The 23827-nt window shown below is 39.2% G+C and overlaps 1 protein-coding gene across 1 annotated transcript in view; it reads right to left on the bottom strand.

Annotated features, from left to right (window-relative positions):
* Window positions 1–23827, bottom strand: part of LOC110165177 (prospero homeobox protein 1-like) — an 80697-nt gene that overhangs the window by 9131 nt on the left and 47739 nt on the right. The window lies entirely within an intron of this gene.

The following is a 23827-nucleotide window of genomic DNA, read 5'->3' as shown; positions in this document are numbered from 1 at the left end:
ATTTGTTAGTTTTAAATTTTGTTTTAATTTGTTAGTTAGTTTAATGTTAGAATTTAATATGTCAACAAAAAGAATCAAGCCATTTAAACCTGGCTCCTCTCATAGTTCTGTTTTAAAAGTCCCAACCAAATACAGTCAATTTTGCCAATTTTTACACATAAAATGCCTTGTTTTTATATCGAAACATAACATAATGAAAGAGTTTATTTTACAGTTTTAGACTTCCATCTAATAAAAATCATGAGGATATAAAAAGATTTAGTTTTTTGCCATATCACTCACAACTAGTTAGAAATACAGTTGTTCCTTTTTTGCAGTGTATCGTTAGCTCCGCCCCCACAGAGCACAGTAGTCTGATTTCAGCACTTTGAGTTGTGCTGCAGGGCTGATGGATGTCACCCTGAAAGTCTCGGAAAACACACGGATCATAGGACGGACGAGCCCGAGCCAGCGCTGCAACAAAAGGACGGGGTCGGGTCAAGGGCGCCCTGTAAGCCCTGTCCTTTTTATCAGCACAGCTTCCCCGCTCTCCCGCTCAAACACATCTTAAGCACACGTGATTCAGAGCAGCGCCGGGGCAAGTAGTTAGTGCACTTAGCAAGAAAATGTGTCTGAAAATGAGGATTTAATTTGGTTTTGACAGTGGTGGAACAGAAGGGTCAAAGGGTGCAGTGTTTTTTTTTGCGTGAAGAACATTTACTCAGCTGCATGAAGGTTGGAGTTAGAATTGGCCGAGGTTGAAGGCGCAGAAGTGTGGGGTTTTGAACATGAGGAAATCAAATGTGAGCCAGTAGATCAGAGCCGTGTGATCCTGGAAGAGTGGAGTCTCTCAAAGGAGAACATCTACAAGAACACACTCAAGTTTCAATCGTTTCAAAGAGCCTATATGATGCGGCATGTTGGCGACCACTCACGCTTCACAGCAAGAACAGCAAGAAGGTTCAGGGTTCGGTTCCCGGGCGGCCTGGGCATTTCTTTGTGGAGTTTGCATGTTGCAGGTTGCCCATGTTTGTTTCCTCAGGCAGTCCAGTTTCCCCCATCAACACAAAAAATGTGCCATAGATAAAAGTCCTCCAGCTAAGGTAGTTAAGGTAGTACCTACATTAGGATTTGTTCGCTCAATGCCAGGTGGGTATTGTATTTTAATAGACGCGTTCTTAAGCCTCTAACCGCATCAAAAAATGACCGCGCGCCCCGCAATCCAGAACGCCCCATACACGAATCCACTCGGGTGTCCCAGCACGACTTCAGTAAACTACAAAGCCGCACCACCCACAGAACACACAAACACACACAGAGCAGACAGCGACCGCACAGCGACAAACACCCACAGACACACTCATCACTCCACGCCAACGAGGAACGGAACGGAGGAATGAACCGAAAAAGCGAGTGCAATGTGCCACTTCTAGACACAACTGAACAACTGAGTCACTGTGAACACGCCGACAATCCGTTGGTCCCAGACAGCACCTCCCTACACACCACAACTGAACAAAGCCCAGAGTCACCGTGAACAAACAAACAAACAAAACCACTCACCCATCACACTGCTGTGTTTCATTTAAAGTCCAGTGCGGTTTATTTGTGAAAAAAAAGTTCAAAAATAGACCATTTAATGACAGTGCGTCTTATAATCCAGAGTACTTTTTTTATAAAACCATTTTCTCCTGTTTGGTCGTGACATATATAATGCACTGGAACGCTCAGTGGTGTCCAAGTAATAGCCGCGAGTGAAAATCCTCAATCTCGGGAATCATTGCCAACATGTCAACAATGTTTTCATCTACATCCATCTCAACTTTGTTTACTGTTGTGCTGTACCACAAAAGGGACCCCAACAGGCTTGAGTTTTAACGTCAGGGCTTCACAGCTTGTCACTGATTGGACGGTGCACGGTCTACAACTTCCAGGGTTTTTGTAAACCATCCAGTGTATTCTGATTCCTGACCTAGTCGCTGGAGAGAAATGAAATTGAGTGGAGGCACTAGGTGGCACCAGTCTGACTAGTTCTGACCAAGCCTAGCAACAACATCATGAAGATGGGTCCCCAGGTGCACCACGCACTGCCCACTTTTGCCCCATTGGCATTTGAAAGATAGGTCAAGTGTAGAGGACAATTACGGGGACAATAAAGTACTTAAAAAAAAAAAAAAAAATAAAATAAAATACAAGTTCTAATATTATTTCCTCATCACAAACCTACCTGGAGTTTTGTTTCAATTACAAATCCTACATGTACAGGATGAGTTCGTCTTTGAAACTGAAAACACCTTGTGATGTCATGTGGTGATACAGGAAGTGCTCAACTGTATTTTTGAGCTCCATACACCTTCACTAGGAATGACAGAATCATGAATTAGAATGATAGATAATGATTAGATGATGATTCTTGTTTTCTGTCCATCCACATGTACAAGTTTCCCGGCATTGTCTTATTATTATTATTACTATTATATATATTTTTTTGCAGTGCAGTGTGTGTCCCCTTTGATTTCACACACACACACACACACACGCACGCACACACACGCGCGCTCCCGTCCAGATGCCCCAATCTGTCATGGCCGCCGTAAATCAGTCTAATAAAGAGCTCTAAATTAGGGCATCATCAATATTTATACTAGGGCTGTTCTGAGTGGGGGCAGAGGGAGGGGGGCGGGGAGGAGGTGGGGTGGGGGGCGGAGAGGGGTGGAGGGGGTGGGGGGGGTGCGCTCCTGTCTCACATCCTCACATGACGTCTCCGGGTTGCCAGGAGAGCGAGGCCCGAGCGGAGAACGGGGGAAGTCCGACCAGAGGCAAAGGTGAAGAGGAAGAAAGTCTGAGTAAACATTCATTCGATTGCACAAGCAGGGGCGGTTCCACCAAAAGCAGATTATGGGCACGTGGATGGGGGCCACATCCACTAGGGGGCCCCGTTTGAGATTTATTTATTTTTTTCCCCATATTTGTTTATTATCAATATATTTTAATGTTTAGTTTAATCCATTACTCAGAGTATTTGAAGTAAACATTGTACTTTTTGGTATCCAGCCACTATAGTCACACTTGGTTTAGTCCAGGTCTTGATGTACCCTTGGTCCTGCTCTAATCCTAGTTCAGCCTTGGTCCAGTCAAAGTTTAGGTTAGAGTTTCATCCCAAATTTTATGGAGCGTACTAACCAGTGAGAACACTCTCTTCTGAAATTTGAATATAAAAGTTTGTATAATTATTGTTCAGTGATTTATGAGCACGCCAAATCTTACATCTCAATTAAATAAAGTCACATGAAAATGGTGCACCGAGATGTGACATGTTTTAAAAAAGACATATTATGATGTTTACTGATATTATAGACCATAGACAATCTAAAAAGTGTTTAGTTTTAAAAATGGAACCATTGACTTCTTGTTCAAAATGACCTCAACTCTTCAATTCGTTTTGTTTTTATTGTTGGAAAAATGGCTACGCAACATGTGATCAAGAGTCAAAATATTTTCTTTAATTGCAAGCGAGTACAGATCAGAAGGAGGAGATAGGGGGTAGGTGAAAGAGAAATTTTCTGAGCACTCAAGCCTCAGATGCAGGACAATGCAAGATTCCTCAAATATGCAAGATTTATAGCAGAGGTGGGACCAAGTCTTTGTTTTGCAAGTCCCTGACCTCAAGTCCGAGTCAAGTCCCAAGTCAAATACAGGCAAGTCCAAGTTGAGTCTCGAATCACTGGCCCATAAGTCCAAGTCAAGTCCAAGTCGAGTCTGCTTTGAGCTTTAAGTCATTTCAAGTCTTTAAACAGCTTAGATTTTGCAATTTATATGAATTTTAAGATAAATTGTCCCTTAAAAATTCATAGTATATTTGTATGTGAGTATTTATAGAGTACATAAGAGTTGTAGAAATAAAGTTAGAGTAAATTTTTCCTTTTTCAAATGTCTTGACAAGGTCTTAGTGTGAATCATTATGATCAGAACAGAAAGAATTTAGATTTAAAAGTGCTTCTCAGGTCTTCTCAAGTCATTGACCTTCTAGTCCAAGTCGAGTCCCAAGTCTTAGTCCATTTTATCAAGTCTCAAGTCCTAAAAATAGTCTGACTCGAGTCAAAGTTAAGACTTGCAAGTCCCCACCTCTGATTTATAGAGACAAATACTGTACATCTTATCGTGAACTAACGATGAAGGAACAGCATTATAACGCGGTACAAGTACATTTAACACAACACGTCCCCTTTAAATTAGGCAAACGCAATAGCTGTAATCTCCAAGATGAGTTCATAATTAAACATAGACCTTTATATAATAAGTTATGTTTAAATTTATCCCTCTGGTCTCGTGTTGATTTCAATACTAAGGAATAGACACAATACCGATTCCGATACCACGATGATGTTTCAGTCCTGTGAATGAGACTCTTAGTATCGATACCTGCTCAAACGAATATCTAGTTTCGATTAGAATCATATTTTCCCTCCCGATGTGTCTCAGGTGTAAAATGTCTGCAGCCCGATTCTTGTTTTTCCGTCCATCCAATTGCACAAGGTCCCTGGCATTGTCTTCGTCTTCTCACTCGTCTATATACATTTTACTTTTTTTTTAATGATTATTTTTTTGTCGGTCAAGTGCATATCGATCGCTTGCTCTTCGTGCCATTCTGTTTATCTCTCAGTGGGATCTCTTTCAGCGGACCGTAGTTTGTACATTTCGGCGGCACTCGGCGCAGCCTTGAGACCAGCGCGCCGTGTTTCTCGTACGCGAGGACAATACTGGAACTCTTTCATGTTTTGGAGAGGGTGGAGGGGGCGGAGGGGCGGAGAGGTGGAGGGAGAAGAGGAGGAGGAGGAGGAGGAGGAGGAGGGGGGGGAGTGGACATATCATTCGAGTGCCAGGTCCTGAGCATCTGCTTCCTCTTCCCCTCTCTCTCGCTCTCTCTCTCTTTCTCTTTCTCTCGTCCCTCTCTTTATCTCTTTTTCTCTCGTTCTCTCTCCTGGCAGGAAAACACAAGCATCGACGTGGCGACAATCAAATGTCCCCCTCACGGTCCTTTGGGGCCTTCTTAAAGCGGGGCTGTAGCATGTGTTTATACTGCTTTCAAAAATCACGACTCAAATTAAGATTTCTCGAGCAACTATGTACTGAAGACAAAACTATGAATTTGAAATGTTTACAGCGTTATTTATGGACATGAAATACCGCTTTGAATTGTACTCATTTTTAATCATTTTACACTGACAATTGAAAATGTAATTCTGAATAAAATAATAAAAAAAATAATATTTGGTCCAGTTTTCTTTTACGATGGAATCTAGCTGTACAATTACACAGACATTTACAAGGGCCATGGTTCGCACTCTTTTTCACTGACAAAATTTCAACATTTTTCATGACCTAAAGTGAATTTTCCATCACTTTATGACACCTTCATGTGTAGAATTGATCAGACTTTTAGAGCCAAATATGAAATATTTCCAGTAGTGTCTTAAACATGTGGGAATAAAACAAAATATAACTCCAGGTCCGTTTGTGATGAGGAAACTACATTATAATATAGATCCAAAAATAGCCTAATATGGGCCCTTTAAAGCATATTGTATGGTTCATTATATTCGAGATTTTCCATCTTTCCACTCACCTTATGGTTTGGGATTATAGATTCTGAACATTCAAAATCCTGACAGTGCATTTATTGTCGTCTCTTTTAAACAAAAGGTGCAGATGTTCAGAAATAATCAGAATAGACTCAAACTTTCATTGAATTTACAAAATTCCATGACTTTTCCAGACCTGGGACATGACATTTTCAATTTCCATGACTTTTCCAGGATTTCCATGACCGTGGGAACCCTGATTATAGGACAATTATAACAATTCACTGGTTAAAAAAATGCATAAAATGAACACAATATTTTGAGACTACACCTACATTTAGAGCAAATGTATTGACTAGTTTTTAAATATATTGACTAGTTTTTAAATATATTTACTAGTTTTTTTAAATGTATTGACTAGTAAATGTATTGACTAGTTTCTGTTAAAAAGTTTTTATCTCTGTTTTGTGTTGACTTGAGAACTAAATGTGTGGATCTTTTTGACAATAATAAAAGAAAACAGATGGAATGACAGGATACAAGCTGATTATACTCATTGACAATTTGAATAAATAAATAAAACATAAAAAAAATAAATAATAATAATCAGTTTTAGGTGACAGGAAGGTTATAGGGTGAAATGGCGCGAGAGAACAAATGGTCAAGGCAGCGATGCAAACCCACAATGACAAGATAACAACCACATGTATTGAAATATTAAAACTCATATTTTCTGACACTAAAATATAAAAAATAAAATAAATAAAACTGAAACTAGCTGTTCATTGTTGGTTGTATTGATTCTCGTGAGCTTTTAGATATGTTGTAATGTTGTTTCCTCGTCAAAAACAGACCTGGACTTGAGTTTTGTTTCATTTTCACATGAGTCTGTGTACATCTCCAAAGCTCAAAAAATGCTCTGTCCCACCTTGTGATGTCATGAAGTGATAGTTTTCAAGTTCAGTTCAGTAAAGATGGTCAATTCCAGGGTCAAATTATCTCAACGATTCTAATAAAATCACAAAGTGGAACAGTGGCAAAAGGAGAAATTCAGTTTATTTGTTTAGTTTATTTGGTGGAATACGTTTCGCAGCTCATCCAAGCCGCTTTTTCAGTCCCAGAACCGAAGAAGCGACTTGGATGAGCTTCGAAACATATTCAACCAAGTAAACTTTAGTCCAGATGACGAAATGAAATCTGGACGACTGAGGGATTTTGCTCACAAGGTGGAACGGTGTTTTCAGGGTTTGTGCGTTCAACATGTGTGAATGAAACGAAACACAACTCCAAGGACGTTTGTGATGAGAAAATATTATTACATAGATCAGTAAATAGCGTAATACGGGAGCTTTAAGTTGAATTTAATCATTGTGGTGACCCATGTGCCCGCTCTCTCTTGTGTGTGGACATCAGACTGAAGGTTCCTCCAGGACATGCCCAATATGCTTCCTCTGTGTGCCGTCCTTTTGTCCGTCCGCTGATCTCACTCTCACGGGGGACAAAGCCTCGCACATAGGCCCAGTGTCTGCGGCGCATGTGACCCAGAGGAAGGGCCCGTGTCCTGGGATCGAGTCTGCGTGTCTGCCCCCTCTATCTCCCGTCTCCCCTCTGCGCACATCTCATCCTCTCGTCTGTCCCTCCAGAACTCGCCACGCCTCGGACAGTGGCAGCTTTTAAACTGACAATTAACAACGCGCAGAAACCGTCTCACGTGTAGCTCTCTGGCTGGAATGTTCAGCAGTTTCCATGGCGACCCAATCCACACGTTAACAAACACCGGAAGCTCAAGAAAAGAGTGACAAACTGAAAAACTGTTGGCTGATTCTAAACAGCTTTTGACTGTAACATTTAGTGCGAGAGTTTGTTTAAGTGCACAAACCAGTTCACCTGTTGCAGCTCCAACCAAGTCACTTATTCCTGGTCAGACTGTGTTAATAATAGTGTCACAGTCAAGACCGCACTAATCGAGATCAAGACCAGTCTGAGACCTCAGGGCCCCGAGACCGCGACAAGGCCAAGACCTCTGAGGGTTGAGACCGAGACAAGACCAAGACTTTTAAAGGTCAAGACCGAGACAAGACCAAGATCACGGCCCATCGAGACCAAATTGAGACCAGCTTTGTCATTTTCTACATTTATTTGTATTTTACAGTTATTTTGGCACAATTATATCAATGTTTTTATAAATATATCTTAATTTTATGTTAATTTAGCCTTAAAATAAGCCAAACAAACTGTACAGCACTGAAACACTCTTTAAGAGAGCTTCCACTGGCACTTCACAGAAGACTGCGTCAAAGTGAACAAAGTGGGTAGGAATTTTTTTTGTCCGTGGGCTCCAAGTGAGTGCACAGGCTGTAGTGAGAAGCCCCGCATGGTCCCGCACACCAGTACAAGTTTATTGCAGACAGCAGCGGCCGTACGTGATTGCACTCAAGGAAGGTCTGACCTTGAGTCTGAGACAATGCTGAGTTCAAGCGCCTATAAGACCGAGACAAGACTGAGTCAAAGCGCCTTTAAGACCGAGAAAAGACCGAGTTCAAGCGCTTTTAAGACCGAGACAAGACTGAGTTCAAGCGCTTTTAAGACCGAGAAAGACCGAGTTCAAGCGCTTTTAAGACCGAGACAAGACCGAGTTCAAGCGAGTTCAAGCGCCTTTAAGACCGAGAAAAGACCGAGTTCAAGCGCTTTTAAGAGAAAAGACCGAGTTCAAGCGCCTTTAAAAGACCGAGAAAAGACCGAGTTCAAGCGCCTTTAAGACCGAGAAAAGACCGAGTTCAAGCGCCTTTAAAACCGAGAAAAGACCGAGTTCAAGCGCCTTTAAAACCGAGAAAGACCGATTCAAGACGTTCAAGAGTTTAAGACCGAGAAAAGACGAGTTCAAGCCTTTCGAGAAAAGACCGAGTTCAAGCGCTTTAAGACCGAGACAAGACTGAGTTCAAGCGCCTTTAAAACCGAGAAAAGACCGAGTTCAAGCGCCTTTAAAACCGAGAAAAGACCGAGTTCAAGCGCCTTTAAAACCGAGAAAAGACCGAGTTCAAGAGCCCTTAAGACCGAGACAAGACCAAGCTAAAGTGCCTTCAAGACTGAGATAAGAACGAGTCCAAATAGGCTCTAAAAATGGTCTCGAGGCCGGTCTCGATTACTACAACACTAGTTAATAAAAACTGTGTTAATGTGTAAATAAAACTCTGAAGTTTAACTTGAGTTACAGAGGTTCTAACAGAGTAGTGCTTTCAGTTCACTTCACTTAGGAGATAGGGAATGTTGACGACATCAGCATCCTCCCTGAACCGAGAAGTATGAAGTTAGCATGGTAGTTGTTTTTTATTATTACCATGATGACACTGGCCTCTGAGAGATGTGAAAAGTGCTTATAAACTCATCATGGTGAGTCATTAGGATGCTCAGAATGAATAAGTGAGGAAGAACTTTGGACCACTGGAAACTGTTTAAAATGAATCACTTCTGTTTTTTTTTCTTCTTTTTCTTACATTGTAAAACTGTAAAAATAAGGTACAGCACTTTTAACTTTTACTGCCATTTGACTGGTGAAACCTTAAGATTAATTTATTCCATTCCAACTGTTTTATTCACAAAAAAAGGGTTCAGGGGTGTAGTACTAGCTCTGGGTACAAATAATCATGGTGGGCCCACACTACATGAAAAAAATAAAATAAAAATGTGAAGGGCCCCCTGCGTTCTGGGCCCTTGGACCTTTTAGCCCTGTCAGTTCTACACCCCTGATAGTATTATTATTGAGTAGTAGATAGTATTATAGTATTATCCTCTGAAAACTTGTCATACGCACAAGTCCTGGTTTAGTCCTGGTTTAGTTCTGGTTTAGTCCTGGTGTAGACTTGGTTTACTTTTGGTTCAGTTTTGGTTTAGTCCTGGTTCAGTTTTGGTTTAGTCCTGGTTTAGACCTGCTTCAGTCCTGGTTTGGGCCTGGTTTAGTCCTAGTTTAGACTTGGTTTAGTCCTGGTTCAGTTCTGGTTTAGTCCTGGTTTAGGACTGGTTCAGTCCTGTTTTAGACCTAGTTTAGTCTTGGTTCAGTCCTGGTTCAGTCCTGGTTCAGCCCTGGTTTAGTCCTGGTTTAGAGCTGTTTTAGACCTAGTTTAATCCTGGTTTAATCCTGGTTTAGTCCTGGTTCAGTCCTGGTTTAGACTTGGTTTAGTCCTGGTTTAGTCTGGTTCAGTCCTGGTTTAGTCCTGGTTTAGTCCTGGTTTAGACTTGGTTTAGTCCTGGTTTAGTCCTGGTTTAGTCCTGGTTTAGTCCTGGTTTAGACTTGGTTTAGTCCTGGTTTAGTCCTGGTTTAGTTCCTGGTTTAGTCCTGGTTTAGTCTGGTTTAGTCCTGGTTTAGTCCTGGTTTAGTCCTGGTTTTTCCTGGTTCCTGGTTTAGTCCTGGTTTAGTCCTGGTTTAGTCCTGGTTTAGTCCTGGTTCAGTTCTGGTTTAGTCCTGGTTTAGTCCTGGTTTCAGTTCCTGGTTTTAGTCCTGGTTTAGTCCTGGTTTAGTCCTGGTTTAGTCTTTGGTTTAGTCCTGTTTAGTCCTGGTTTAGTCCTGGTTCTGGTTTAGTCCTGGTTTAGTCCTGGTTTAGTCCTGGTTTAGTCCTGGTTCAGTTCTGGTTTAGTCCTGGTTCAGTCCTGGTTTAGTCCTGGTTCAGTTCTGGTTTAGTCCTGGTTCAGTCCTGGTTTAGTCCTGGTTTAGTCCTGGTTTAGTCCTGGTTTAGTACCTGGTTTAGTCCTGGTTTAGTCCTGGTTCAGTTCTGGTTTAGTCCTGGTTCAGTCCTGGTTTAGTCCTGGTTTGTCCTGGTTAGTCCTGGTTTAGTCCTGGTTTAGTCCTGGTTTAGTCCTGGTTCAGTTCTGGTTTAGTCCTGGTTTAGTCCTGGTTTAGTCCTGGTTCATGTGTTGTAGTCTGTGATTTATGTTCTGTAGGTGATTATGAACGGCGTCAATGTTAATAACCTGATTCAGCATAATTTTGAGTAAAAAAAAAAACATCAAATATGACAGATTTTTACTGGGCTGGATCCTTTATGTATGTTTGAGGTGACATTGATGAAGTCACGAATACCCCCACCGGTCACCCTAAAATAGTATCTTTTGCCCTCACCCTGGTAGTATTATCGTACCAACCTTTAGATTGGAAAAACACGAAAACCGGTCAAACTCGGTAAAGAATTGGTGTAAATAAGTCTAAAAACAACAGCTCCTAACTTTCTGCGTATGTAAATCGTCCAATAAGCCCAATCAACAGTCTCTTTAAGTTAGCGCTCGTCACCCTGGAGCACAATAGCCCACCACACTATCACATGACACTGAACGCTACGTCTTTGTTAACGTGGCCCATTGTTGACGCTATAGGGAGACAGCTGGGGCCCGCACTCGCACAGCGCACACAGCCCGGCCCTCGTGACTCTGGCCGGGCTCCGAGACAAGAATGGGTCCTCCTCCTCCTCCTCTCCCTCCTCTTCCTCCTCCAGTGGACCCTAGCACCCACACCGGCACCCATACCAAGACACGCGCCCGGGCATCGCGAGCGCATAGCTATAATTACAGTGACGGAAACTGGCAGGTGGTATTGTCTAAGTGTGTGCAGTGTTGTCAGTCAGCAGTCGCACAATGAGGGCTGGGCTCACAGCTCTGAGCTTGTTTCTAATACACTGGGGGCTATAAGACATGCCAGTGGATGTACGCTTGGTCTTACAATCTATAAATATGTCCACATAAGAACTACTGTTGACTGCTTCGATTTCAAGTTGGCACTTTAGTTTGTGGAGGAAGCAAAGGTCCCATATTACGCAAAATGAACGTTATAATGATGTTATAATGTTGTTATGTCGTCAAAAACAGACCTGGAGTTGTGTTTTGTTTCACTCACAAATGTTTGAGTAACTCTTTATTATAAGCCTGTTTACAACTACAAATTGAAGAATGTTCTGTTCCACCTCGTGATGTCATGAAGTGGTAGTTTTCAAGTTAACAGCTACATTTGATCTTTAATTCAGTAAAGATTGGCAATTCCAGGGATGAAATGATCCAAATGATTCTAGTGAAAGTGTATGGAGTTTAAAAACTCCAGTGGAGCAGTTTCTGTGTTACCACGTGACATCACAAAATAGAACAGAGCTTATGGGCCCTTTAAGAACACTGAAAAATAAATAAATAAATAAAAATCATATAAACAGGACACAATAGAGCAGGAGTGTCAAGCTCAAATTCACAGAGGCTCAAAATTCAAAACTGGGAGATATGTATTGTTAGACCTTTTCTTATTTAAATCAATGTTTAACAATAGTTTTGCAGCTCTAATACATATTTAATATAATCACAGGGCCAAATATACTTATATCGCGGGCCAAATTTGGCCCCCGGGCCTGAGTTTGACATGTCTGCAATAGGGTCTGTCCTGAACACTTTTAGGATGATCTTGCTCTGTGTCACCACATCATAACATAAAGAAAGTACAATTGTTTTTGTTTAATGTACAATGAAAATCATTGTGGTATCAAAATCCGAGTATCAATCCAATTTCTATCTAAAATACCTAAAATCTAGTCTGAAATTTCGTGACAACACCAGTGGTACAGTGTTAAAAGTGTGGTACTGGTGGTATAGTGTTAAAAGTACTTAATAAAAAGGATTAATAAAGTAAAAACAAAAGATTAGTTATTTGCCCACTCGCGATCTCCCAAGAGCACCTGATTATTATTTCACTTCAGCGGTGATCCAGCGAGTGCTCAGACTACATCTGTTTCTTCACACAAAACAAAGGATATAAGGGAACAGAAAATATGTAAATGTTAATTTGATTTGACAGCCCTAAAATATAAACACACACACAAACACACAAACACTGCAATGACAAACTCTGTACCACACACAACACCCCCACCTTCTTTTTGTTCTTTTGTTTTTTTGTGTATATGTGTTAGTCTTATATTTTATCTTATGTTTATTTTGTTATTAATGTGCTGGGTATTTATTCCCTCAAAATGACAAAAATTATGAATACAATTTTGAAAAAAGTATTTTTTAGATTGTTTTTTGGATTTGTAAACTGATAGTATGTAACTTTCCGGAGGCGGCACTTCATGATTCCATGGAAATAGAAAGATAACACCGTTTGGATCAAGATATAATCCGAGACAGTGACTGTATTCCCCCAGTGTCGGTCAGTGCATATGCAGGACCTTCCTTGGAACCTTTGGCAAGCACTTGTTTCTAGTTGTCGCAAATTTGCAACATACTCAAATTTCTCTGTTTTTTTTTTTTTTTTTTTTTTGCTATAGTCAGATTAATCATTTCAACTTTATTTACCATCTACTTAAAGGCAAACAACACACACATTTTTTTTTTTTCACATACATCTATATAAATCCAGGTGTTAAGTGTCAAACTCAAATTCACAGAGGCCAAAATTAAAAACTAGGACTAAGTCGTGGGTCAAACTAAATGTTTCTGGAAAAACTTCAACAACATCTTCATGTTTTCTCTTCTTTTGAGATATGTAATTTTAAACCTTTTCTTATTAAAATTCATGTTTAATAATAGTTTTGCTTAAACACTGAACCCAGAACAACAAAAATATAAAAATAATAACATTTTACATAAATACTGTCTCTATAGTTGGTCTGTAGCCGGCGGGCAGCTCTAATACAGATTTGATATAATCTTGTGGGCCAAATATAACTGTATCACGGGTCAAATTTGGACCCCGGGCCTGAGTTTAACATGTTTGTGTTAAGGGGTTAAAACCATACTGCGGAACAACAACAGACAGACGAGTTATGCTTTACTGTTGAAGAGTTTGAAAAAGCTATCCATGCTTTCGTGACATCACGTCTGGACTATTGTAATTCTTTGTATGTCGGGTTAGACCAGGGCTCCTGCAGCGTTTACAACACGTCCAGAACGCTGCAGCTCGTCTGCTGACAAATACTAAGAAACGTGAACACATTGCTGTTCTGTGTGACCTGCACTGGCTCCTGTCTCATATCGGGTGCAGTTTAAAATGTTATTAATTGTTTTCAAATGTTTGCACTCCATGGGTCCAGTCTATTTGAGGAAGTTACTGCAGCCCTGTCCTCCATCCAGAGCCCTGAGATCAGCTGACCAGCTCCTGTTGGTTGAACCCAAAACTCGGCTCCAGACGAGAGGTGACAGGAGGCTTTTCTGTGGCAGCGCCTAGAAAACTGTGGAAAAGTCTTCTCCTTCCTGTCAGATCCTCTCAGTCTGGAACACAGTTTAAGACGAGACTGAAAACTCACCTCTTCTCCCTGACATTTAGTACAAGCAAGTCAGGTGATCTTGGTGTTTTTATTGTAGTTTTCACATGTTTTCTGTATATCTGTATATGCAGTGTTGGGAAGGTGAATTTTCAAATGTATTCCCCTACAGATTACAGATTACTCACACCAAAATGTAGTTTGTAACGTAATCCATTAAATTACTTAAAGTGAGTAACGTAATCTGATTACTTTGGATTACTTGATATTGTCATGCTTTTTAGTTTACTTCTGATTTAGTCCTAGGTTAGTTCTAGTTTAGTCCTAGTTTATTTCTGGTTTTAGTCCTGGTTTAGTCCTAGTTTAGTTCTGGTTTAGTCCTAGTTTAGTTCTGGTTTTAGTCGTGGTTTTAGTCCTAGTTATTTCTGGTTTTAGTCCTGGTTTAGTTCTAGTTTAGTCCTGCTTTAGTCCTGGTTTTAGTCCTAGTTTAGTTCTAGTTTAGTTCTGGTTTTAGTCCTAGTTTAGTCCTAGTTTAGTTCTGGTTTAGTCCTAGTTTAGTTCTGGTTTTAGTCCTAGTTATTTCTGGTTTTAGTCCTGGTTTAGTTCTAGTTTAGTCCTGCTTTAGTCCTGGTTTTAGTCCTAGTTTAGTTCTAGTTTAGTCCTAGTTTAGCCCTGGTTTTAGTCCTAGTTTTGTCCTAGTTTAGTTCTGGTTTTAGTCCCGGTTTAGCCCAAAATGTGAAAACTGAATATTACGGCCCTGTAATCCATTTACTTCAACAAAGTAACTGTAATCCAATTACCACTCACTTAAACAGTTACTGTAACTGAATACAGTTACTCATAATTTGTACTCTGATTACATGACTCTGGTACATGTAATCTGTTACTCCCCAACACTGGGTATATGTAACTGTTTCTTCTGTGTTGTTGACTTGTATGTGAAGCACTTTGGTCGGCTGAAGTTGTTTTAAATGTGCTATAGAAATAAACTTGAATTTAATTGAATTAAAGCCAAAGGAACAAGCTCCATGACCCTCCTCCTGACCAGATAAGAGTCAGGTTTGTGGAGATGCAAGCCTGATCGCAGTTACGGCACATGTTTTTCTCCAAAATGAAAATAAATAAATCAAGCTTTTATGCACATTTATATTTTGGCAAAAGAAAAACTTGCATACAGAGGCTTTAATGATACATGTTTTTCTGTAACCATGAAACTGTATTTGTACTTTTTTGTTGTTCAGTGTATAAAACTATGTACGCAGGATTAGAACAAAGACACGGGGCTAGACAAGGTTTGGTAATTCTGCCTCTTTTAAATGAATGTGGTCTGCGCTCATGCCTCGTGGGTAGGTTACAACTGCAAGGTGACAGGTGAGGAGAGGACTGCTCGGAATAAAAGAAAACTAAAAATGAACCACCATTAATATCCTTAAGTGTTTTACAGCAGGAAAAAAAAGAAAATAAAAAAAAGAACGGCTGTACTGTAAATGAAACAACGGCATGAGTACTTTTCTAAGGGGCTGAAGAGGACGTGAATATATAGACGAGTAACCGGATGGATGAAAGGATAACGGAGGACAAAGAACGTCAAACGCTGCGGACAGATGTGAGAAGATCGGGCTTTGATGGAGAGCACGAGGTGAAATGAGATAGTCCTGAAATGTGAGTGCGAGACCAGTCTGTGCCCTGCGGGGGTTCTCCTGACTGTACCACGCCTCGTTCAGGTCATCTTCTAACTCCCCATTAACGAGAAGGTACCGAACTGTCCTTCAGGCGATAATCTAACTGTCAGTCAGAGAAATGCTCCAGGAGGAGTTCACCTGACTGTTCGTTTTGGGTGTTGATCTTATCGTAAACCCCATTTTGGTGTTCTTCTAATTGTCCATCAGAGAGGGTACCAAATATGTCAAATGTTCTTCAGACTCTGGCAGTTATAGGTCTATAGACACCTGAATGAGGAGTGGAAATTATTGTGACAATTAGTGTATGTTCTCCTTAAGATGTTCTTCCAACTGTCAATCCAAGAGAAGGAATCACCGCTCATTCAGGTGTTCATCTAACTGTCCAAATTCCCTTTCAGGGCTTCATCTGACTGTTCCACCCCCACTCAAGTATTCTTTTAACTGTCAATTGAAGATAAGTTACCAAATATGTCAAAATACAATGTTCTCTCAGATGTTCCTCTGTCAGTCAGAGAGAAGGAACCATTGTTCACTTGCTCCTTCAGGTAAACTTCTAAATATCCACCAAAGAGAAGGTCCCATATGCTCTTTTAGGTGTTCATCTGACTATCATTCCTCATTCAGGTGTTCATCTAACTTAAAAGGTACCAAATACTCCTTCAGGTCATAGGTCCATCAGAGAGAAGGTACCAGATACTCATGACTGTTCCACCCTTCATTCAGGTGTTCATCTTATTGTAAATCCCCAATTCAGCTTTCCGTTAACTGTCAGTTAGAGAGAAGATACCAAATAACATCTTCAAGTGTTGTCATCTACTATCAATTGGAGTCAAAGTACAATGTTCTACTAAAGATGTTCTTCTAACTGTCAATCGGAGAAAAGGAACCATCCCATTCATGCAATTCACCAAAGAGAAGGTCCCATACACTCTTTCAGGTGTTCATCTGACTCCACCATTCCTCATTCAGGTGTTCATCTAACTTAAAAGTACCAGACACTCTTTCAGGTCTTCATCGACTCGTCCACCCACTCATTCAGGAGTTAATTTTATTTACAATAAGATTAAAATCCCCAATTCAGGTTTCTTTTAACTGTCACTTAGATAGAAGGTACCAAATACATCTTCAAGTGTGGTCATCTACTGTCAATTGCAGTCAAAGTACAATGTTCTCCTAAAGGTGGTCTTCTAACTGTCAATCAGAGAGAAGGAACCATGCAATTGTTCACTTGCTTCTTCAGGTAAACATCTAAATGTGTTCATCTAACTTGAAAGGTACTTCTTCAGATCTTCATTTGACTGTTCCACCCACTCATTCAGGTGTTCATCTGTTCTCTGTCAGACGTTCTTCTAACTGTCAATCAGAGAGAAGATACCACCCCTCCTTCAGGTGTCCTTCTGACCGTACTATTCTTCATTCAGGTCTCCTTCCAGTCTCCGACTTAGACAAACTTTATTGACCCACAAGGGAAATAAAGTTGGTCTAAAGTGTTCATCTGACTGTTTCATTTCATTCAAGGGTTCAAATATGCAACTGTCAATTCATTAATGAACTGTCAACTAATTTAGTAATCAAATAATCATTACCTGATCTACACACGCTCCAAAACATTGCCATGAGCGAGAGAAGAGGTTTTATGACTTGGACAGATCACTAATTACCGTACAAATGACTCAGGAAATGTGCAAACGGAACCAGGAACTTGAGATAATGTCTAGGACTAAAATTATTTGGAAATGGCAAATCTGGGTAACGTTTTTACGTTCTATACGATAAATCAGTCAATTATAAAATTAAATGTTAGTGAAATAATTGTTAGCTGCAGCCTGGTCTACTGTGCAAAGTTTCAAAACACTTTAAAATGTCTGCTTTTGAATTACTGCACTTTTAATAGAACGTTTCCCGGTAAACTTCAGCTGTTTGTATTGATGTATTTGGTAATCATCCTTCACGCTCTATTGTATAAAGTATCTCATTCTGTATTATTTATCAAGTGAAAATAAGTAAAAGTGAATTAAAACCAATCAAGTGAACAACTTCCAAATAGACAAGATCTCAAGTTCTTGGTTCACGCTACAGAAGACTACTCTAGATCATTTTCATGTACTTTTATTGAACGATCCTCCATCACTTACTCAACGTCCAAACAGCCAAAAAAAAGTTAACAAATCAAACGTATCTTAAATAGTGTTGGAATCGTAACAGTGAAAGAGCTAATTTGCGAAACCAAATCGTAATTCTTCCTCTCATGTGCTTTCGCAATCTGTTCTTTTGGGCAGTAGCAGTAGGCACGAGCTTTCAGATGTTGAACCCAAACTTCCAACGCACCTTCGCTGTTTGGAGACTCCTTACAAGCGCCGTGCCCAGAGTCAAATTCAATCTGTTTTTACGACGAGTTCCTCCTTCCGTTGGCACAAAAAGACTTACCCACCTTTCTCTGAGCGTCCTGGCAAACCGACTGCTTTTTTCGTTCCTCGTTTTTGAAGATGTCTGCCTCTTTCTTCCAACCGTCCTCCCGGTAGCTACCTATCTTCCCCACGCCTTGCTCATTAGTCGTGGACAGAGTGGCAATTAGGCTCAAACTGTTGTATAGACAGAGTTTGAGAGGAGGAGAGGAGGGGTTGAAAGAAAGGAAGTGGCTGGAGAAGAGGAGGTAAATTAATGAAGCTTCGATAATTGCCGCGTGTTGTTTACGCCAACTTTGTGAAAGACAAATCACTCAACAACTGACCAAGACTTCACATCACACACTAGTACATTTAAGTTTTCCTAAGAAACTACTTATATGAACAAGTAAATGTGAAATAAAAGTCCTGCATATGGTATTTTTTATTATACAGGCAACTTAACTTTTGTGCCCCTCTTTAAAATAATCACACCTGTGTTCCTTCATGACTAAAATGTACACTAGAAAAGAATACTACACTATTTTTAAGCAGTATGGATTTTTGTCCAACATTTTTATATCATTGTCTTCATTTTAATAAATAAATAAATATTATATCATATTTTAAAATTTTAACTTAAATGCCATTTTTGACAGCAAAAGTAAGAAAGAAATGAAAACATTAGATTTTTTTCTATATATTTCAAGTAATTTTCATTTGTTTGTGTGATTATCAGAGGCTGGGGGCTCCTCTAGAACCCAACCATATCATTTAAACCTCAAATATCTGTCTCTGGCCTTCAGAGTGGACTCATATGTACAAATGTTTTACACAGTAAAAAGAAAAATATTACTAGAACACTAAAACTAAAATATTCTGAAAGGTTTTGAACACTAAGGAATGAAAAATAAAGCAAAAAGTAAAAATATTCTGGAAAAGTTATGCCATTAAAAAAAAACAAAAAAACATTTTGAACGGAAGTCAATGGGACAAAAATGAACTTAATAACCATGGTGTGAGTATTTTATTTATAGACCGTTCAATTAACGTGATCTTGGAAAAAACAACAACACAAAATACACAAACTGACAATGTTATTGCCATTTGGTGCAATATAGCAAAAAAAAAAAAAAAAAAAAAAAAAAAAATTGAGATGTACAAAAACGTACCGAGGAGTGCAAAAGGTTTAAGGTTATTTTTTGCCGTTTGCAGTGGTTTAAGTTTATTCCTCACTTTCTTAATGCACTTCTAGCATTTTAATTCTCTATTCACCACGATGAGTTTGTAAATGCTTTTTGTGATGTTCAGAGGTCAGAGGGGAGTTTTGCCGTCACTGTAATTAGAAGACTAGACGGCCCACAGCAGTCTCATTTTGACATGAAACAATTGGCTACAGCCTTTACAGCAACTTAGAAATCCTGTTTCTTATTATGAGTGCCATTTGGGAGTTTTGACTATAACAGATAAAATATATGTTTCTTTTTTTATTGTTACTTTCTTTTGTTTTCATCACTCTGAAACTCATACAATATTTGTTTGCAAAATGAGTAAAGCAATTCACTCCAAAGACAATAAGTCCTTGCAGTTGTTCAATTGTACTTCCTGGATCACCTGATGACATCATGCAGTGTGACAAAACGTCCTGAGTTTTAGAAGGAAGAAAAATTAAATATAGTGGAGGTACAATTTTAGAGCTTTCTACCGTGTTTTACTGTTGTTCCCTCATCAAAAACATACCTGAAGAGGTTTTAGATGTCATCCATACATGTTTGAGTAATTTAGCAATCTCTACCAGGCACTAGTCCAATGAGGTTCATTTGGTCTTCCGATAATTTATGTTATTAGGTTCTTTTTTCAGACTTTGTTTTGATGACAGTTTGGACTGCTCACTTGCGCTGTTCCTGGTCATGTGATGTTGCTGTGGCGTGTCTGGTCAGCTGATTTAAACAGGGTTTGGCGTTGTCTTCCTACCGGTTGAGGCAGGATGACAGCGCCATCTGCAGTCACACTTCCTCAGGACAGTATCGCAGGTGTGTGGAAGTAAAAAGTCCCCTCGTTCCGGTTTTTAGAAGTGAAATCAAAATACAGAAACATACCCACGGGACTGCTAGTGAGCAGTCGAAACTGTCATGTATGAAAATAAACTCTTGGTCTGAAAAAAACAACCTAATAACATACATATCTATCGGGCACTATTTGAACCTTTCTTAGGGTTAGCTGTAAGATTCTGTCCAATGTTCCACCCACAAGTCTACATTACCCAGGCTCCCACAAAACAATTGTCCATAAATATTAGGGGCGTAATGGTTCATGTATTCGTGCCGAACCATTTTGGTACAGGATGTTCGATTCGGTGCAGGGCTGTGCACAAGTGAGTTTGCGCAAATTGTGTGTGTTTACATTCCGCCACTACATGTGCAGCTACACGGAAAGCTCAGCTCTTAAATATTCACGTCCATGATTGGGGTGGCAGTGTTTCCCACAGCGCTTTATAGTTAGGGTGGCCACCTTGACAACAATTGAACCACATGAATCCTCACCAAATTATTGCAGAATCGTCTCGCATATTCCCTGATACCTGCGACCTCTGTCCCTAGTGAAAGTGTATTTTCAACTGCTGGGAACATTGTAACTGCAGCAGATCTGCTCTTACTGCAGACAATGTGGACAAGTTGTTTTTTCTGGCCAAAAATATGAAGATTGAGTCAAACTTCACGCTGGAACTGTTAGTGCTGCACTTTACTTTTTGAGGTTTCTTTACCGTTCACAAGGAATTTATTGTTTACAATATTTCATACATTTGTTGCTTATTTGAGAACATTTCATTAGTATTACCAAGCACCAATTTGCATTTATTTTATTTTCCAGTTTGTATAATTATTGATTTAATAAACACACAAACGATTTCTGCATTTTGTTCCCATGCTGTACCGAAAATGAACCGAACCATGACCTACTGATCTGAGTTTAAATATACAAAAAATGATACAAAACTGTACGCAGTAACTTGACAAACCTGATGCGATGTGCAGTAGTTTCATTAGCACGCTGATTGTGTTGTGATAGCGCTCTGAAGGGGGAGTAACTTAAAGCAGGGAGTTAACAACCCGTAGAAGTAAAATATCCTACTTTAATATTACTCAAACAAAACACATCTCCAGTCGACGCAGAAACATTAAAGCTCAAAAAAGACCTTTACGCTGTCCTTATTTTCCTTTTGCCCCCTCACCCCTGACTTTATTTTCACAGCGTGAGCAAGTGATCAAAGGAGAGGACGTATATTGACAGGGGACACATTCAGCAAGAACGGAAAAAGAAAAAGAAAGAAAGAGCGGGGAGGAGGAGGGAGGAGGGACGGAGGAGGGGACGCGCCAAGGTGGAACTGCGAACGGGCTAAATTTGGCAAAGGAGAAGACTTTTGTGTGTGTGTATGTGCGGAAAGACTTGCTGAATCGGCCGCGGTTCCGGTTTCACGCCTCAGAGTTTGACAGAGGAGAGAGAGAGAGGGAGAGAGAGAGAGAGAGAGAGAGGGCCCCGCGACGCTAATGTTCCCCGAGGGCGAGACGGACGGAGGAGTGCAAGGAGGACGCGGAGGTAACGGCGAAGAGGACACAGCGCGAGGAGAGCAGACTGCTGCATCAGGGAGCTGGCTGGCCGCAAAGGACGAACCAGCGCCGTGCAATTCTATTAAGGACGTTTAGTTAAGAGAAAAGAGATGAAATGAAAACTGAGAGAATAAAAAGATAATACAGCATAAACGAAAAGTGTAGTCAAGTAAGACTCGAGTTACTTCAAAATAATACTGCTCAAGAAGAAGATAAAGTAGTGCTCCAAGAAATTATTAATCAAGAGGAATTTCTTGGAGCACTATTTGGGAAAACTGCTACTCAACTACTAACATTACTTCAAAATAATATTACTCAAGTAGAAGTACAAAGTAGTGGACCACAAAATTACTCACATAAGAGTAAAAATGTATTTGAGAAAACTACAACTCAACTACTAACATTACTTCAAAATACTATTGCTCAAGTAGAAGTACAATGTAGTGGTCCAAGAAGATACTTGCTTAACAGTTAAAAAGTATTTTTGGAAATTGCTACTCATCTATTAACATTACTTCAAAGAAATATTTCTCAAGTTGAAATACAAAGTAGTAGTCCAAGAAATTACTCACATAAGAGTAAAACTACTGCTCAACTACAAACATTACTTCAAAATGATACTGCTCAAGTACAAATACAAAGTAGTGGTTCAAGAAATTACTCCCATAAAAGTAAAATTAATGCTCCACTACTAACATTATTTCAAAATAATATTGCTCAAGTAGAAGTACAATGTACTGGTCAAAGAAGATACTTGCATAAGAGTTAAAAAGTATTTTTGGAAACTCTTACTCAGTTACTAACATTACTTCAAAGAAGTATTGCTCAAGTAGAAGTACAAAGAAGTGGTCCAAGAAATGACTCCCATAAGAGTAAAAAAGTATTTTTGGAAACTCTTACACGACTACTAACATTACCTCAAAATAATATTACTCAAGTAGAAGTACAAAAGTACTGGTCCAAAAAATGAATCAAGAATACAAAGGTATTTGGGAAAACTACTACTCAACTACTAACATTACTTCAAAATGATATTGCTCAAGTAGAAGTACAAAGTAGTGGACCACGAAATTACTCACATAAGAGTAAAAATGTATTTGAGAAAACTACAACTCAACTACTAACATTACTTCAGAATACTATTGCTCAAGTAGAAGTACAATGTAGTGGTCCAAGAAGATACTTGCTTAACAGTTAAAAAGTATTTTTGGAAATTGCTACTCATCTATTAACATTACTCAAAGAAATATTTCTCAAGTTGAAATACAAAGTAGTAGTCCAAGAAATTACTCACATAAGAGTAAAACTACTGCTCAACTACAAACATTACTTCAAATTGATACTGCTCAAGTAGAAATACAAAGTACTGGTTCAAGAAATTACTCCCATAAAAGTAAAATTAATGCTCCACTACTAACATTATTTCAAAATAATATTGCTCAAGTAGAAGTACAATGTACTGGTCAAAGAAGATACTTGCATAAGAGTTAAAAAGTATTTTTGGAAACTCTTACTCAGTTACTAACATTACTTCAAAGAAGTATTGCTCAAGTAGAAGTACAAAGAAGTGGTCCAAGAAATGACTCCCATAAGAGTAAAAAAGTATTTTTGGAAACTCTTACACGACTACTAACATTACCTCAAAATAATATTACTCAAGTAGAAGTACAAAAGTACTGGTCCAAAAAATGAATCAAGAATACAAAGGTATTTGGGAAAACTACTACTCAACTACTAACATTACTTCAAAATGATATTGCTCAAGTAGAAGTACAAAGTAGTGCTCCAAGAAATTACTTAATTACTTGCATAAGAGTAAAAACTTATTTTTGAAAACTAGTCCTCATCAACTAAGATTAATTCAAAGTACTATTGCTCAAGTAGAAGTATAAAGCAGTGGTCCAAGAAATTAATCAAGAATAAAAAGAAAAAGTATTTTGGAAAACTACTGCTCAACTACTAACATTACTTCAAAATAATACTGCTCAAGTAGAAGTACAAAGTAGTGATCCAAAAAGATACTTGCTAAAAAAAATCTTTGAGAAAACTACTATTCAAGTGAAAATAGCTTAAAGAGTAACTGTCAGGATCTGATTTATCATTTAAAGTGAAAGCAATTTGAAGGACAAAACATAAAATAATGCTCACAATTTAGAAATGATAGAAAAACAAAATCATATAAAATTTCATATTGTCAGAAAAGCTTTTGTCACTTGCAGACTTACTCAGAGTAGCAAAAGAAACCAAAACCTTTTACTCAAGTAAGAGTATTGTTACTTCAATCAAAATATGGCTCAAGTAGAAGTAAAAGTATGCAGCTAGAACAGTATGTATTACTTTAAAAAGTTACTCAAGTAAATGTAA

The sequence above is a fragment of the Boleophthalmus pectinirostris genome, unplaced genomic scaffold (genome assembly GCF_026225935.1).
Source record: "Boleophthalmus pectinirostris isolate CB_2022bp ecotype Guang Dong unplaced genomic scaffold, ASM2622593v1 HiC_scaffold_11, whole genome shotgun sequence".
In the NCBI taxonomy this organism is placed as follows: domain Eukaryota; kingdom Metazoa; phylum Chordata; class Actinopteri; order Gobiiformes; family Gobiidae; genus Boleophthalmus; species Boleophthalmus pectinirostris.
The sequence above is the reverse complement of the archived record's forward strand: the minus strand, read 5'-3'. Positions and strand labels throughout refer to the sequence as shown.